Source organism: Phyllobates terribilis, unplaced genomic scaffold (assembly GCF_046119375.1).
Source record: "Phyllobates terribilis strain yellow unplaced genomic scaffold, ASM4611937v1 Scaffold_176__1_contigs__length_3987557, whole genome shotgun sequence".
NCBI classification, from domain to species: Eukaryota; Metazoa; Chordata; class Amphibia; order Anura; family Dendrobatidae; genus Phyllobates; species Phyllobates terribilis.
In genome coordinates this window covers 1287864-1303125 of record NW_027362936.1, presented here as the reverse complement: position 1 = coordinate 1303125, position 15262 = coordinate 1287864, and positions in this window count along the sequence as shown.

Genomic DNA, 15262 nt, shown 5'->3' with positions numbered 1-15262 from the left:
CTCTATAATCCCTCCTGGAAATGTAAGAACTTTACTATATGCACTTCCTCTGTAATCCCTCCTGGAAATGTAAGAACTTTACTTTATGCACTTCCACTGTAATCCCTCCTGGAAATGTAAGAAATCTACTTTGTGCACTTCCTCTGTAATCCCTCCTGGAAATGTAAGAACTTTACTTTATGCACTTCCTCTGTAATCCCTCCTGGAAATGTAAGAATTTTACTTTTTGCACTTCCTCTGTAAATCCTCCTGGAAATGTAAGAACTCTACTTTGTGCACATCCCCTGTAATCCCTCCTGGAAATGTAAGGACTCCACTTTCTGCACTTCCTCGTTAATTCCCCCTGGAAATGTAAGAACTTTACTTTATGCACTTCCTCTGTAATCCCTCCTGGAAATGTAAGAACTTTACTTTTTGCACTTCCTCTGTAATCCCTCCTGGAAATGTAAGAACTCTACTTTATGCACTTCCTCTGTAATCTCTCCTGGAAATGTAAGAACTTTACTTTATGCACTTCCTCTGTAATCCCTCCTGGAAATGTAAGACCTTTACTTTATGCACTTCCTCTGTAATCTCTCCTGGAAATGTAAGAAATCTACTTTGTGCTCTTCCTCTGTAATCCCTTCTGGAAATGTAAGAACATTGTGCATTTCCTCTGTAATTCCTCCTGAAAATGTAAGAACTTTACTTTCTGCACTTCCCCTGTAATCCCTCCTGGAAATGTAAGGACTCTACTTTGTGCACTTCCTCTGTAATCCCTCCTGGAAATGTAAGAACTTTACTTTGTGCACTTCCTCTGTAAATCCTCCTGGAAATGTAAGGACTCTACTTTGTGCACTTCCTCTTTAATTACTCCTGGAAATGTAAGAACTTTAATTTATGCACTTCCTCTGTAATCCCTCCTGGAAATGTAAGAACTCTACTTTCTGCACTTCCCCTGTAATCCCTCCTGGAAATGTAAGAATTTTACTTTATGCACTTCCTCTGTAATCCCTCCTGGAAATGTAAGAACTTTACTTTATGCACTTCCTCTGTAATCCCTCCTGAAATTTAAGAACTCTACTTTGTGCACATCCCCTGTAATCCCTCCTGGAAATGTAAGAACTTTACTTTATGCATTTCCTCTGTAATCCCTCCTGGAAATGTAAGAACTTTACTTTATGCACTTCCTCTGTAATCCCTCCTGGAAATGTAAGAACTTTACTTTATGCACTTCCTCTGTAATCCCTCCTGAAATTTAAGAACTCTACTTTGTGCACATCCCCTGTAATCCCTCCTGGAAATGTAAGAACTTTACTTTATGCATTTCCTCTGTAATCCCTCCTGGAAATGTAAGAACTTTACTTTATGCACTTCCTCTGTAATCCGTCCTGGAAATGTAAGAACTTTACTTTTTGCACTACGTCTGTAAATACTCCTGGAAATGTAAGATCTCTACTTTGTGCACATCCCCTGTAATCCCTCCTGGAAATGTAAGGACTCTACTTTGTGCACTTCCTCTGTAATCCCTCCTGGAAATGTAAGGACTCTACTTTCTGCACTTCCTCTTTAATTCCTCATGGAAATGTAAGAACTTTACTATATGCACTTCCTCTGTAATCCCTCCTGGAAATGTAAGAACTTTACTTTGTGCACTTCCTCTGTAAATCCTCCTGGAAATGTAAGGACTCTACTTTGTGCACTTCCTCTTTAATTAGTCCTGGAAATGTAAGAACTTTACTTTATGCACTTCCTCTGTAATCCCCCCTGGAAATGTAAGAATTTTACTTTATGCACTTCCTCTGTAATCCCTCCTGGAAATGTAAGAACTTTACTTTATGCACTTCCTCTGTAATCCCTCCTGAAATTTAAGAACTCTACTTTGTGCACATCCCCTGTAATCCCTCCTGGAAATGTAAGAACTTTACTTTATGCATTTCCTCTGTAATCCCTCCTGGAAATGTAAGAACTTTACTTTATGCACTTCCTCTGTAATCCCTCCTGGAAATGTAAGAACTTTACTTTATGCACTTCCTCTGTAATCCCTCCTGAAATTTAAGAACTCTACTTTGTGCACATCCCCTGTAATCCCTCCTGGAAATGTAAGAACTTTACTTTATGCATTTCCTCTGTAATTCCTCCTGGAAATGTAAGAACTTTACTTTATGCACTTCCTCTGTAATCCCTCCTGGAAAAGTAAGAACTTTGCTTTATGCACTTCCTCTGTAATCCCTCCTGGAAATGTAAGAACTTTACTTTATGCACTTCCTCTGTAATCCCTCCTGGAAATGTAAGAACTTTACTTTATGCACTTCCTCTGTAATCCCTCCTGGAAATGTAAGAAATCTACTTTGTGCACTTCCTCTGTAATCCCTCCTGGAAATGTAAGAACGTTGTGCATTTCATCTGTAATTCCTCCTGGAAATGTAAGAACTTTACTTTCTGCACTTCCCCTGTAATCCCTCCTGGAAATGTAAGGACTCTACTTTGTGCACTTCCTCTGTAGTCCCTCCTGGAAATGTAAGAACTTTACTTTGTGCACTTCCTCTGTAAATCCTCCTGGAAATGTAAGGACTCTACTTTGTGCACTTCCTCTTTAATTACTCCTGGAAATGTAAGAACTTTACTTTATGCACTTCCTCTATAATCCCTCCTGGAAATGTAAGAACTTTACTATATGCACTTCCTCTGTAATCCCTCCTGGAAATGTAAGAACTTTACTTTATGCACTTCCACTGTAATCCCTCCTGGAAATGTAAGAAATCTACTTTGTGCACTTCCTCTGTAATCCCTCCTGGAAATGTAAGAACTTTACTTTACGCAGTTCCTCTGTAATCCCTCCTGGAAATGTAAGAATTTTACTTTTTGCACTTCCTCTGTAAATCCTCCTGGAAATGTAAGAACTCTACTTTGTGCACATCCCCTGTAATCCCTCCTGGAAATGTAAGGACTCCACTTTCTGCACTTCCTCGTTAATTCCCCCTGGAAATGTAAGAACTTTACTTTATGCACTTCCTCTGTAATCCCTCCTGGAAATGTAAGAACTTTACTTTTTGCACTTCCTCTGTAATCCCTCCTGGAAATGTAAGAACTCTACTTTATGCACTTCCTCTGTAATCTCTCCTGGAAATGTAAGAACTTTACTTTATGCACTTCCTCTGTAATCCCTCCTGGAAATGTAAGACCTTTACTTTATGCACTTCCTCTGTAATCTCTCCTGGAAATGTAAGAAATCTACTTTGTGCTCTTCCTCTGTAATCCCTTCTGGAAATGTAAGAACATTGTGCATTTCCTCTGTAATTCCTCCTGAAAATGTAAGAACTTTACTTTCTGCACTTCCCCTGTAATCCCTCCTGGAAATGTAAGGACTCTACTTTGTGCACTTCCTCTGTAATCCCTCCTGGAAATGTAAGAACTTTACTTTGTGCACTTCCTCTGTAAATCCTCCTGGAAATGTAAGGACTCTACTTTGTGCACTTCCTCTTTAATTACTCCTGGAAATGTAAGAACTTTAATTTATGCACTTCCTCTGTAATCCCTCCTGGAAATGTAAGAACTCTACTTTCTGCACTTCCCCTGTAATCCCTCCTGGAAATGTAAGAATTTTACTTTATGCACTTCCTCTGTAATCCCTCCTGGAAATGTAAGAACTTTACTTTATGCACTTCCTCTGTAATCCCTCCTGAAATTTAAGAACTCTACTTTGTGCACATCCCCTGTAATCCCTCCTGGAAATGTAAGAACTTTACTTTATGCATTTCCTCTGTAATCCCTCCTGGAAATGTAAGAACTTTACTTTATGCACTTCCTCTGTAATCCCTCCTGGAAATGTAAGAACTTTACTTTATGCACTTCCTCTGTAATCCCTCCTGAAATTTAAGAACTCTACTTTGTGCACATCCCCTGTAATCCCTCCTGGAAATGTAAGAACTTTACTTTATGCATTTCCTCTGTAATCCCTCCTGGAAATGTAAGAACTTTACTTTATGCACTTCCTCTGTAATCCGTCCTGGAAATGTAAGAACTTTACTTTTTGCACTACGTCTGTAAATACTCCTGGAAATGTAAGATCTCTACTTTGTGCACATCCCCTGTAATCCCTCCTGGAAATGTAAGGACTCTACTTTCTGCACTTCCTCTTTAATTCCTCATGGAAATGTAAGAACTTTACTATATGCACTTCCTCTGTAATCCCTCCTGGAAATGTAAGAACTTTACTTTGTGCACTTCCTCTGTAAATCCTCCTGGAAATGTAAGGACTCTACTTTGTGCACTTCCTCTTTAATTACTCCTGGAAATGTAAGAACTTTACTTTATGCACTTCCTCTGTAATCCCCCCTGGAAATGTAAGAATTTTACTTTATGCACTTCCTCTGTAATCCCTCCTGGAAATGTAAGAACTTTACTTTATGCACTTCCTCTGTAATCCCTCCTGAAATTTAAGAACTCTACTTTGTGCACATCCCCTGTAATCCCTCCTGGAAATGTAAGAACTTTACTTTATGCATTTCCTCTGTAATCCCTCCTGGAAATGTAAGAACTTTACTTTATGCACTTCCTCTGTAATCCCTCCTGGAAATGTAAGAACTTTACTTTATGCACTTCCTCTGTAATCCCTCCTGAAATTTAAGAACTCTACTTTGTGCACATCCCCTGTAATCCCTCCTGGAAATGTAAGAACTTTACTTTATGCATTTCCTCTGTAATTCCTCCTGGAAATGTAAGAACTTTACTTTATGCACTTCCTCTGTAATCCCTCCTGGAAAAGTAAGAACTTTGCTTTATGCACTTCCTCTGTAATCCCTCCTGGAAATGTAAGAACTTTACTTTATGCACTTCCTCTGTAATCCCTCCTGGAAATGTAAGAACTTTACTTTATGCACTTCCTCTGTAATCCCTCCTGGAAATGTAAGAAATCTACTTTGTGCACTTCCTCTGTAATCCCTCCTGGAAATGTAAGAACGTTGTGCATTTCATCTGTAATTCCTCCTGGAAATGTAAGAACTTTACTTTCTGCACTTCCCCTGTAATCCCTCCTGGAAATGTAAGGACTCTACTTTGTGCACTTCCTCTGTAGTCCCTCCTGGAAATGTAAGAACTTTACTTTGTGCACTTCCTCTGTAAATCCTCCTGGAAATGTAAGGACTCTACTTTGTGCACTTCCTCTTTAATTACTCCTGGAAATGTAAGAACTTTACTTTATGCACTTCCTCTATAATCCCTCCTGGAAATGTAAGAACTTTACTATATGCACTTCCTCTGTAAGCCCTCCTGGAAATGTAAGAACTTTACTTTATGCACTTCCACTGTAATCCCTCCTGGAAATGTAAGAAATCTACTTTGTGCACTTCCTCTGTAATCCCTCCTGGAAATGTAAGAACTTTACTTTATGCAGTTCCTCTGTAATCCCTCCTGGAAATGTAAGAATTTTACTTTTTGCACTTCCTCTGTAAATCCTCCTGGAAATGTAAGAACTCTACTTTGTGCACATCCCCTGTAATCCCTCCTGGAAATGTAAGGACTCCACTTGCTGCACTTCCTCGTTAATTCCCCCTGGAAATGTAAGAACTTTACTTTATGCACTTCCTCTGTAATCCCTCCTGGAAATGTAAGAACTTTACTTTTTGCACTTCCTCTGTAATCCCTCCTGGAAATGTAAGAACTCTACTTTATGCACTTCCTCTGTAATCTCTCCTGGAAATGTAAGAACTTTACTTTATGCACTTCCTCTGTAATCCCTCCTGGAAATGTAAGACCTTTACTTTATGCACTTCCTCTGTAATCTCTCCTGGAAATGTAAGAAATCTACTTTGTGCTCTTCCTCTGTAATCCCTTCTGGAAATGTAAGAACATTGTGCATTTCCTCTGTAATTCCTCCTGAAAATGTAAGAACTTTACTTTCTGCACTTCCCCTGTAATCCCTCCTGGAAATGTAAGGACTCTACTTTGTGCACTTCCTCTGTAATCCCTCCTGGAAATGTAAGAACTTTACTTTGTGCACTTCCTCTGTAAATCCTCCTGGAAATGTAAGGACTCTACTTTGTGCACTTCCTCTTTAATTACTCCTGGAAATGTAAGAACTTTAATTTATGCACTTCCTCTGTAATCCCTCCTGGAAATGTAAGAACTCTACTTTCTGCACTTCCCCTGTAATCCCTCCTGGAAATGTAAGAATTTTACTTTATGCACTTCCTCTGTAATCCCTCCTGGAAATGTAAGAACTTTACTTTATGCACTTCCTCTGTAATCCCTCCTGAAATTTAAGAACTCTACTTTGTGCACATCCCCTGTAATCCCTCCTGGAAATGTAAGAACTTTACTTTATGCATTTCCTCTGTAATCCCTCCTGGAAATGTAAGAACTTTACTTTATGCACTTCCTCTGTAATCCCTCCTGGAAATGTAAGAACTTTACTTTATGCACTTCCTCTGTAATCCCTCCTGAAATTTAAGAACTCTACTTTGTGCACATCCCCTGTAATCCCTCCTGGAAATGTAAGAACTTTACTTTATGAATTTCCTCTGTAATCCCTCCTGGAAATGTAAGAACTTTACTTTATGCACTTCCTCTGTAATCCGTCCTGGAAATGTAAGAACTTTACTTTTTGCACTACGTCTGTAAATACTCCTGGAAATGTAAGATCTCTACTTTGTGCACATCCCCTGTAATCCCTCCTGGAAATGTAAGGACTCTACTTTGTGCACTTCCTCTGTAATCCCTCCTGGAAATGTAAGGACTCTACTTTCTGCACTTCCTCTTTAATTCCTCATGGAAATGTAAGAACTTTACTATATGCACTTCCTCTGTAATCCCTCCTGGAAATGTAAGAACTTTACTTTGTGCACTTCCTCTGTAAATCCTCCTGGAAATGTAAGGACTCTACTTTGTGCACTTCCTCTTTAATTACTCCTGGAAATGTAAGAACTTTACTTTATGCACTTCCTCTGTAATCCCCCCTGGAAATGTAAGAATTTTACTTTATGCACTTCCTCTGTAATCCCTCCTGGAAATGTAAGAACTTTACTTTATGCACTTCCTCTGTAATCCCTCCTGAAATTTAAGAACTCTACTTTGTGCACATCCCCTGTAATCCCTCCTGGAAATGTAAGAACTTTACTTTATGCATTTCCTCTGTAATCCCTCCTGGAAATGTAAGAACTTTACTTTATGCACTTCCTCTGTAATCCCTCCTGGAAATGTAAGAACTTTACTTTATGCACTTCCTCTGTAATCCCTCCTGAAATTTAAGAACTCTACTTTGTGCACATCCCCTGTAATCCCTCCTGGAAATGTAAGAACTTTACTTTATGCATTTCCTCTGTAATTCCTCCTGGAAATGTAAGAACTTTACTTTATGCACTTCCTCTGTAATCCCTCCTGGAAAAGTAAGAACTTTGCTTTATGCACTTCCTCTGTAATCCCTCCTGGAAATGTAAGAATTTTACTTTATGCACTTCCTCTGTAATCCCTCCTGGAAATGTAAGAACTTTACTTTATGCACTTCCTCTGTAATCCCTCCTGAAATTTAAGAACTCTACTTTGTGCACATCCCCTGTAATCCCTCCTGGAAATGTAAGAACTTTACTTTATGCATTTCCTCTGTAATCCCTCCTGGAAATGTAAGAACTTTACTTTATGCACTTCCTCTGTAATCCCTCCTGGAAATGTAAGAACTTTACTTTATGCACTTCCTCTGTAATCCCTCCTGAAATTTAAGAACTCTACTTTGTGCACATCCCCTGTAATCCCTCCTGGAAATGTAAGAACTTTACTTTATGCATTTCCTCTGTAATCCCTCCTGGAAATGTAAGAACTTTACTTTATGCACTTCCTCTGTAATCCGTCCTGGAAATGTAAGAACTTTACTTTTTGCACTACGTCTGTAAATACTCCTGGAAATGTAAGATCTCTACTTTGTGCACATCCCCTGTAATCCCTCCTGGAAATGTAAGGACTCTACTTTGTGCACTTCCTCTGTAATCCCTCCTGGAAATGTAAGGACTCTACTTTCTGCACTTCCTCTTTAATTCCTCATGGAAATGTAAGAACTTTACTATATGCACTTCCTCTGTAATCCCTCCTGGAAATGTAAGAACTTTACTTTGTGCACTTCCTCTGTAAATCCTCCTGGAAATGTAAGGACTCTACTTTGTGCACTTCCTCTTTAATTACTCCTGGAAATGTAAGAACTTTACTTTATGCACTTCCTCTGTAATCCCCCCTGGAAATGTAAGAATTTTACTTTATGCACTTCCTCTGTAATCCCTCCTGGAAATGTAAGAACTTTACTTTATGCACTTCCTCTGTAATCCCTCCTGAAATTTAAGAACTCTACTTTGTGCACATCCCCTGTAATCCCTCCTGGAAATGTAAGAACTTTACTTTATGCATTTCCTCTGTAATCCCTCCTGGAAATGTAAGAACTTTACTTTATGCACTTCCTCTGTAATCCCTCCTGGAAATGTAAGAACTTTACTTTATGCACTTCCTCTGTAATCCCTCCTGAAATTTAAGAACTCTACTTTGTGCACATCCCCTGTAATCCCTCCTGGAAATGTAAGAACTTTACTTTATGCATTTCCTCTGTAATTCCTCCTGGAAATGTAAGAACTTTACTTTATGCACTTCCTCTGTAATCCCTCCTGGAAAAGTAAGAACTTTGCTTTATGCACTTCCTCTGTAATCCCTCCTGGAAATGTAAGAACTTTACTTTATGCACTTCCTCTGTAATCCCTCCTGGAAATGTAAGAACTTTACTTTATGCACTTCCTCTGTAATCCCTCCTGGAAATGTAAGAAATCTACTTTGTGCACTTCCTCTGTAATCCCTCCTGGAAATGTAAGAACGTTGTGCATTTCATCTGTAATTCCTCCTGGAAATGTAAGAACTTTACTTTCTGCACTTCCCCTGTAATCCCTCCTGGAAATGTAAGGACTCTACTTTGTGCACTTCCTCTGTAGTCCCTCCTGGAAATGTAAGAACTTTACTTTGTGCACTTCCTCTGTAAATCCTCCTGGAAATGTAAGGACTCTACTTTGTGCACTTCCTCTTTAATTACTCCTGGAAATGTAAGAACTTTACTTTATGCACTTCCTCTATAATCCCTCCTGGAAATGTAAGAACTTTACTATATGCACTTCCTCTGTAATCCCTCCTGGAAATGTAAGAACTTTACTTTATGCACTTCCACTGTAATCCCTCCTGGAAATGTAAGAAATCTACTTTGTGCACTTCCTCTGTAATCCCTCCTGGAAATGTAAGAACTTTACTTTATGCACTTCCTCTGTAATCCCTCCCTGAAATGTAAGAATTTTACTTTTTGCACTTCCTCTGTAAATCCTCCTGGAAATGTAAGAACTCTACTTTGTGCACATCCCCTGTAATCCCTCCTGGAAATGTAAGGACTCCACTTTCTGCACTTCCTCGTTAATTCCCCCTGGAAATGTAAGAACTTTACTTTATGCACTTCCTCTGTAATCCCTCCTGGAAATGTAAGAACTTTACTTTTTGCACTTCCTCTGTAATCCCTCCAGGAAATGTAAGAACTCTACTTTATGCACTTCCTCTGTAATCTCTCCTGGAAATGTAAGAACTTTACTTTATGCACTTCCTCTGTAATCCCTCCTGGAAATGTAAGACCTTTACTTTATGCACTTCCTCTGTAATCTCTCCTGGAAATGTAAGAAATCTACTTTGTGCTCTTCCTCTGTAATCCCTTCTGGAAATGTAAGAACATTGTGCATTTTCTCTGTAATTCCTCCTGGAAATGTAAGAACTTTACTTTCTGCACTTCCCCTGTAATCCCTCCTGGAAATGTAAGGACTCTACTTTGTGCACTTCCTCTGTAATCCCTCCTGGAAATGTAAGAACTTTACTTTGTGCATTTCCTCTGTAAATCCTCCTGGAAATGTAAGGACTCTACTTTGTGCACTTCCTCTTTAATTACTCCTGGAAATGTAAGAACTTTAATTTATGCACTTCCTCTGTAATCCCTCCTGGAAATGTAAGAACTCTACTTTCTGCACTTCCCCTGTAATCCCTCCTGGAAATGTAAGAATTTTACTTTATGCACTTCCTCTGTAATCCCTCCTGGAAATGTAAGAACTTTACTTTATGCACTTCCTCTGTAATCCCTCCTGAAATTTAAGAACTCTACTTTGTGCACATCCCCTGTAATCCCTCTTGGAAATGTAAGAACTTTACTTTATGCATTTCCTCTGTAATCCCTCCTGGAAATGTAAGAACTTTACTTTATGCACTTCCTCTGTAATCCCTCCTGGAAATGTAAGAACTTTACTTTATGCACTTCCTCTGTAATCCCTCCTGAAATTTAAGAACTCTACTTTGTGCACATCCCCTGTAATCCCTCCTGGAAATGTAAGAATTTTACTTTATGCATTTCCTCTGTAATCCCTCCTGGAAATGTAAGAACTTTACTTTATGCACTTCCTCTGTAATCCGTCCTGGAAATGTAAGAACTTTACTTTATGCACTTCCTCTGTAATCCCTCCTGGAAATGTAAGAACTTTACTTTATGCACTTCCTCTGTAATCCCTCCTGGAAATGTAAGAACTCTACTTTGTGCACATCCCCTGTAATCCCTCCTGGAAATGTAAGAATTTTACTTTATGCACTTCCTCTGTAAATCCTCCTGGAAAAGTAAGAACTCTACTTTGTGCATATCCCCTGTAATCCCTCCTGGAAATGTAAGAACTTTACTTTATGCACTTCCTCTGTAATCCCTCCTGGAAATGTAAGAATTTTACTTTATGCACTTCCTCTGTAATACCTCCTGGAAATGTAAGAATTTTACTTTTTGCACTTCCTCTGTAAATCCTCCTGGAAATGTAAGAACTCTACTTTGTGCACATCCCCTGTAATCCCTCCTGGAAATGTAAGGACTACACTTTCTGCACTTCCTCTTTAATTCCCCCTGGAAATGTAAGAACTTTACTTTATGCACTTCCTCTGTAATCCCTCCTGGAAATGTAAGAACTTTACTTTTTGCACTTCCTCTGTAATCCCTCCTGGAAATGTAAGAACTCTACGTTATGCGCTTCCTCTGTAATCCCTCCTGGAAATGTAAGAACTCTACTTTGTGCATTTCCTCTTTAATTCCTCATGGAAATGTGAGAACTTTACTTTATGCATTTCCTCTGTAATCCCTCCTGGAAATGTAAGAACTTTACTTTTTGCACTACCTCTGTAAATACTCCTGGAAATGTAAGATCTCTACTTTGTGCACATCCCCTGTAATCCCTCCTGGAAATGTAAGGACTCTACTTTGTGCACTTCCTCTGTAATCCCTCCTGGAAATATAAGGACTCTACTTTCTGCACTTCCTCTTTAATTCCTCATGGAAATGTAAGAACTTTACTATATGCACTTCCTCTGTAATCCCTCCTGGAAATGTAAGAACTTTACTTTGTGCACTTCCTCTGTAAATCCTCCTGGAAATGTAAGGACTCTACTTTGTGCACTTCCTCTTTAATTACTCCTGGAAATGTAAGAACTTTACTTTATGCACTTCCTCTGTAATCCCCCCTGGAAATGTAAGAACTTTACTTTATGCACTTCCTCTGTAATCCCTCCTGGAAAAGTAAGAACTTTGCTTTATGCACTTCCTCTGTAATCCCTCCTGGAAATGTAAGAACTTTACTTTATGCACTTCCTCTGTAATCCCTCCTGGAAATGTAAGAACTTTACTTTATGCACTTCCTCTGTAATCCCTCCTGGAAATGTAAGAAATCTACTTCGTGCACTTCCTCTGTAATCCCTCCTGGAAATGTAAGAACGTTGTGCATTTCATCTGTAATTCCTCCTGGAAATGTAAGAACTTTACTTTCTGCACTTCCCCTGTAATCCCTCCTGGAAATGTAAGGACTCTACTTTGTGCACTTCCTCTGTAGTCCCTCCTGGAAATGTAAGAACTTTACTTTGTGCACTTCCTCTGTAAATCCTCCTGGAAATGTAAGGACTCTACTTTGTGCACTTCCTCTGTAATCCCTCCTGGAAATGTAAGAACTTTACTTTGTGCACTTCCTCTGTAAATCCTCCTGGAAATGTAAGGACTCTACTTTGTGCACTTCCTCTATAATCCCTCCTGGAAATGTAAGAACTTTACTTTATGCACTTCCTCTGTAATCCCTCCTGGAAATGTAAGAACTTTACTTTATGCACTTCCACTGTAATCCCTCCTGGAAATGTAAGAAATCTACTTTGTGCACTTCCTCTGTAATCCCTCCTGGAAATGTAAGAGCTTTACTTTATGCACTTCCTCTGTAATCCCTCCTGGAAATGTAAGAACTTTACTTTATGCACTTCCTCTGTAATCCCTCCTGGAAATGTAAGAACGTTGTGCATTTCCTCTGTAATTCCTCCTGGAAATGTAAGAACTTTACTTTATGCACTTCCTCTGTAATCCCTCCTGGAAAAGTAAGAACTTTGCTTTATGCACTTCCTCTGTAATCCCTCCTGGAAATGTAAGAACTTTACTTTATGCACTTCCTCTGTAATTCCCCCTGGAAATGTAAGAACTTTACTTTCTGCACTTACTCTGTAATTCCCCCTGGAAATGTAAGAACTTTACTTTATGCACTTCCTCTGTAATCCCTCCTGGAAATGTAAGAACTTTACTTTATGCACTTCCTCTGTAATCCCTCCTGGAAATGTAAGAAATCTACTTTGTGCACTTCCTCTGTAATCCCTCCTGGAAATGTAAGAACGTTGTGCATTTCCTCTGTAATTCCTCCTGGAAATGTAAGAACTTTACTTTCTGCACTTCCCCTGTAATCCCTCCTGGAAATGTAAGGACTCTACTTTGTGCACTTCCTCTGTAGTCCCTCCTGGAAATGTAAGAACTTTACTTTCTGCACTTCCCCTGTAATCCCTCCTGGAAATGTAAGGACTCTACTTTGTGCACTTCCTCTGTAAATCCTCCTGGAAATGTAAGAACTTTACTTTGTGCACTTCCTCTGTAAATCCTCCTGGAAATGTAAGGACTCTACTTTGTGCACTTCCTCTTTTATTACTCCTTCAAATGTAAGAACTTTACTTTATGCACTTCCTCTGTAATCCCTCCTGGAAATGTAAGAACTTTACTTTATGCACTTCCTCTGTGATCCCTCCTGGAAATGTAAGAACTTTACTTTATGCACTTCCTCTGTAATCCCTCCTGGAAATGTAAGAACTTTATGCACTTCCTCTGTAATCCCTCCTGGAAATGCAAGAACTTTACTTCACTTCCTCCGTAATCCCTCCTGGAAATGTAAGAAATCTACTTTGTGCACTTTCTCTGTAATCCCTCCTGGAAATGTAAGAACGTTGTGCATTTCCTCTGTAATTCCTCCTGGAAATGTAAGAACTTTACTTTATGGACTTCCTCTGTAATCCCTCCTGGAAATGTAAGAACTTTACTTTTTGCACTTCCTCTGTAATTCCTCCTGGAAATGTAAGAACTTTACTTTATGGACTTCCTCTGTAATTCCTCCTGGAAATGTAAGAACTTTACTTTATGCACTTCCTCTGTAATCCCTCCTGGAAATGTAAGAACTTTGCTTTATGCACTTCCTCTGTAATACCTCCTGGAAATGTATGAACTTTACTTTATGCACTTCCTCTGTAATCCCTCCTGGAAATGTAAGAACTTTACTTCATGCACTTCCTCTGTAATCCCTCCTGGAAACGTAAGAAATCTACTTTGTGCACTTCCTCTGTAATCCCTCCTGGAAATGTAAGAACGTTGTGCATTTCCTCTGTAATTCCTCCTGGAAATGTAAGAACTTTACTTTCTGCACTTCCCCTGTAATCCCTCCTGGAAATGTAAGAACTTTACTTTATGGACTTCCTCTGTAATTCCTCCTGGAAATGTAAGAACTTTACTTTATGCACTTCCTCTGTAATCCCTCCTGGAAAAGTAAGAACTTTGCTTTATGCACTTCCTCTGTAATCCCTCCTGGAAATGTAAGAACTTTACTTTATGCACTTCCTCTGTAATCCCTCCTGGAAATGTAAGAACTTTACTTTATGCACTTCCTCTGTAATCCCTCTTGGAAATGTAAGAAATCTACTTCGTGCACTTCCTCTTTAATCCCTCCTGGAAATGTAAGAACGTTGTGCATTTCATCTGTAATTCCTCCTGGAAATGTAAGAACTTTACTTTCTGCACTTCCCCTGTAATCCCTCCTGGAAATGTAAGGACTCTACTTTGTGCACTTCCTCTGTAGTCCCTCCTGGAAATGTAAGAACTTTAATTTGTGCACTTCCTCTGTAAATCCTCCTGGAAATGTAAGGACTCTACTTTGTGCACTTCCTCTGTAATCCCTCCTGGAAATGTAAGAACTTTACTTTGTGCACTTCCTCTGTAAATCCTCCTGGAAATGTAAGGACTCTACTTTGTGCACTTCCTCTATAATCCCTCCTGGAAATGTAAGAACTTTACTTTATGCACTTCCTCTGTAATCCCTCCTGGAAATGTAAGAACTTTACTTTATGCACTTCCACTGTAATCCCTCCTGGAAATGTAAGAAATCTACTTTGTGCACTTCCTCTGTAATCCCTCCTGGAAATGTAAGAGCTTTACTTTATGCACTTCCTCTGTAATCCCTCCTGGAAATGTAAGAATTTTACTTTTTGCACTTCCTCTGTAAATCCTCCTGGAAATGTAAGAACTCTACTTTGTGCATATCCCCTGTAATCCCTCCTGGAAATGTAAGGACTCCACTTTCTGCACTTCCTCGTTAATTCCCCCTGGAAATGTAAGAACTTTACTTTATGCACTTCCTCTGTAATCCCTCCTGGAAATGTAAGAACTTTACTTTTTGCACTTCCTCTGTAATCCCTCCTGGAAATGTAAGAACTCTACTTTATGCACTTCCTCTGTAATCTCTCCTGGAAATGTAAGAACTTTACTTTATGCACTTCCTCTGTAATCCCTCCTGGAAATGTAAGACCTTTACTTTATGCACTTCCTCTGTAATCTCTCCTGGAAATGTAAGAAATCTACTTTGTGCTCTTCCTCTGTAATCCCTCCTGGAAATGTAAGAACTTGGCTTTATGCACTTCCTCTGTAATCCCTCCGGAAATTTAAGAACTCTACTTTGTGCACATCCCCTCTAATCCCTCCTGGAAATGTAAGAACTTTACTTTATGCATTTCCTCTGTAATCCCTCCTGGAAATGTAAGAACTTTACTTTATGCACTTCCTCTGTAATCCGTCCTGGAAATGTAAGAACTTTACTTTATGCACTTCCTCTGTAATCCCTCCTGGAAATGTAAGAACTTT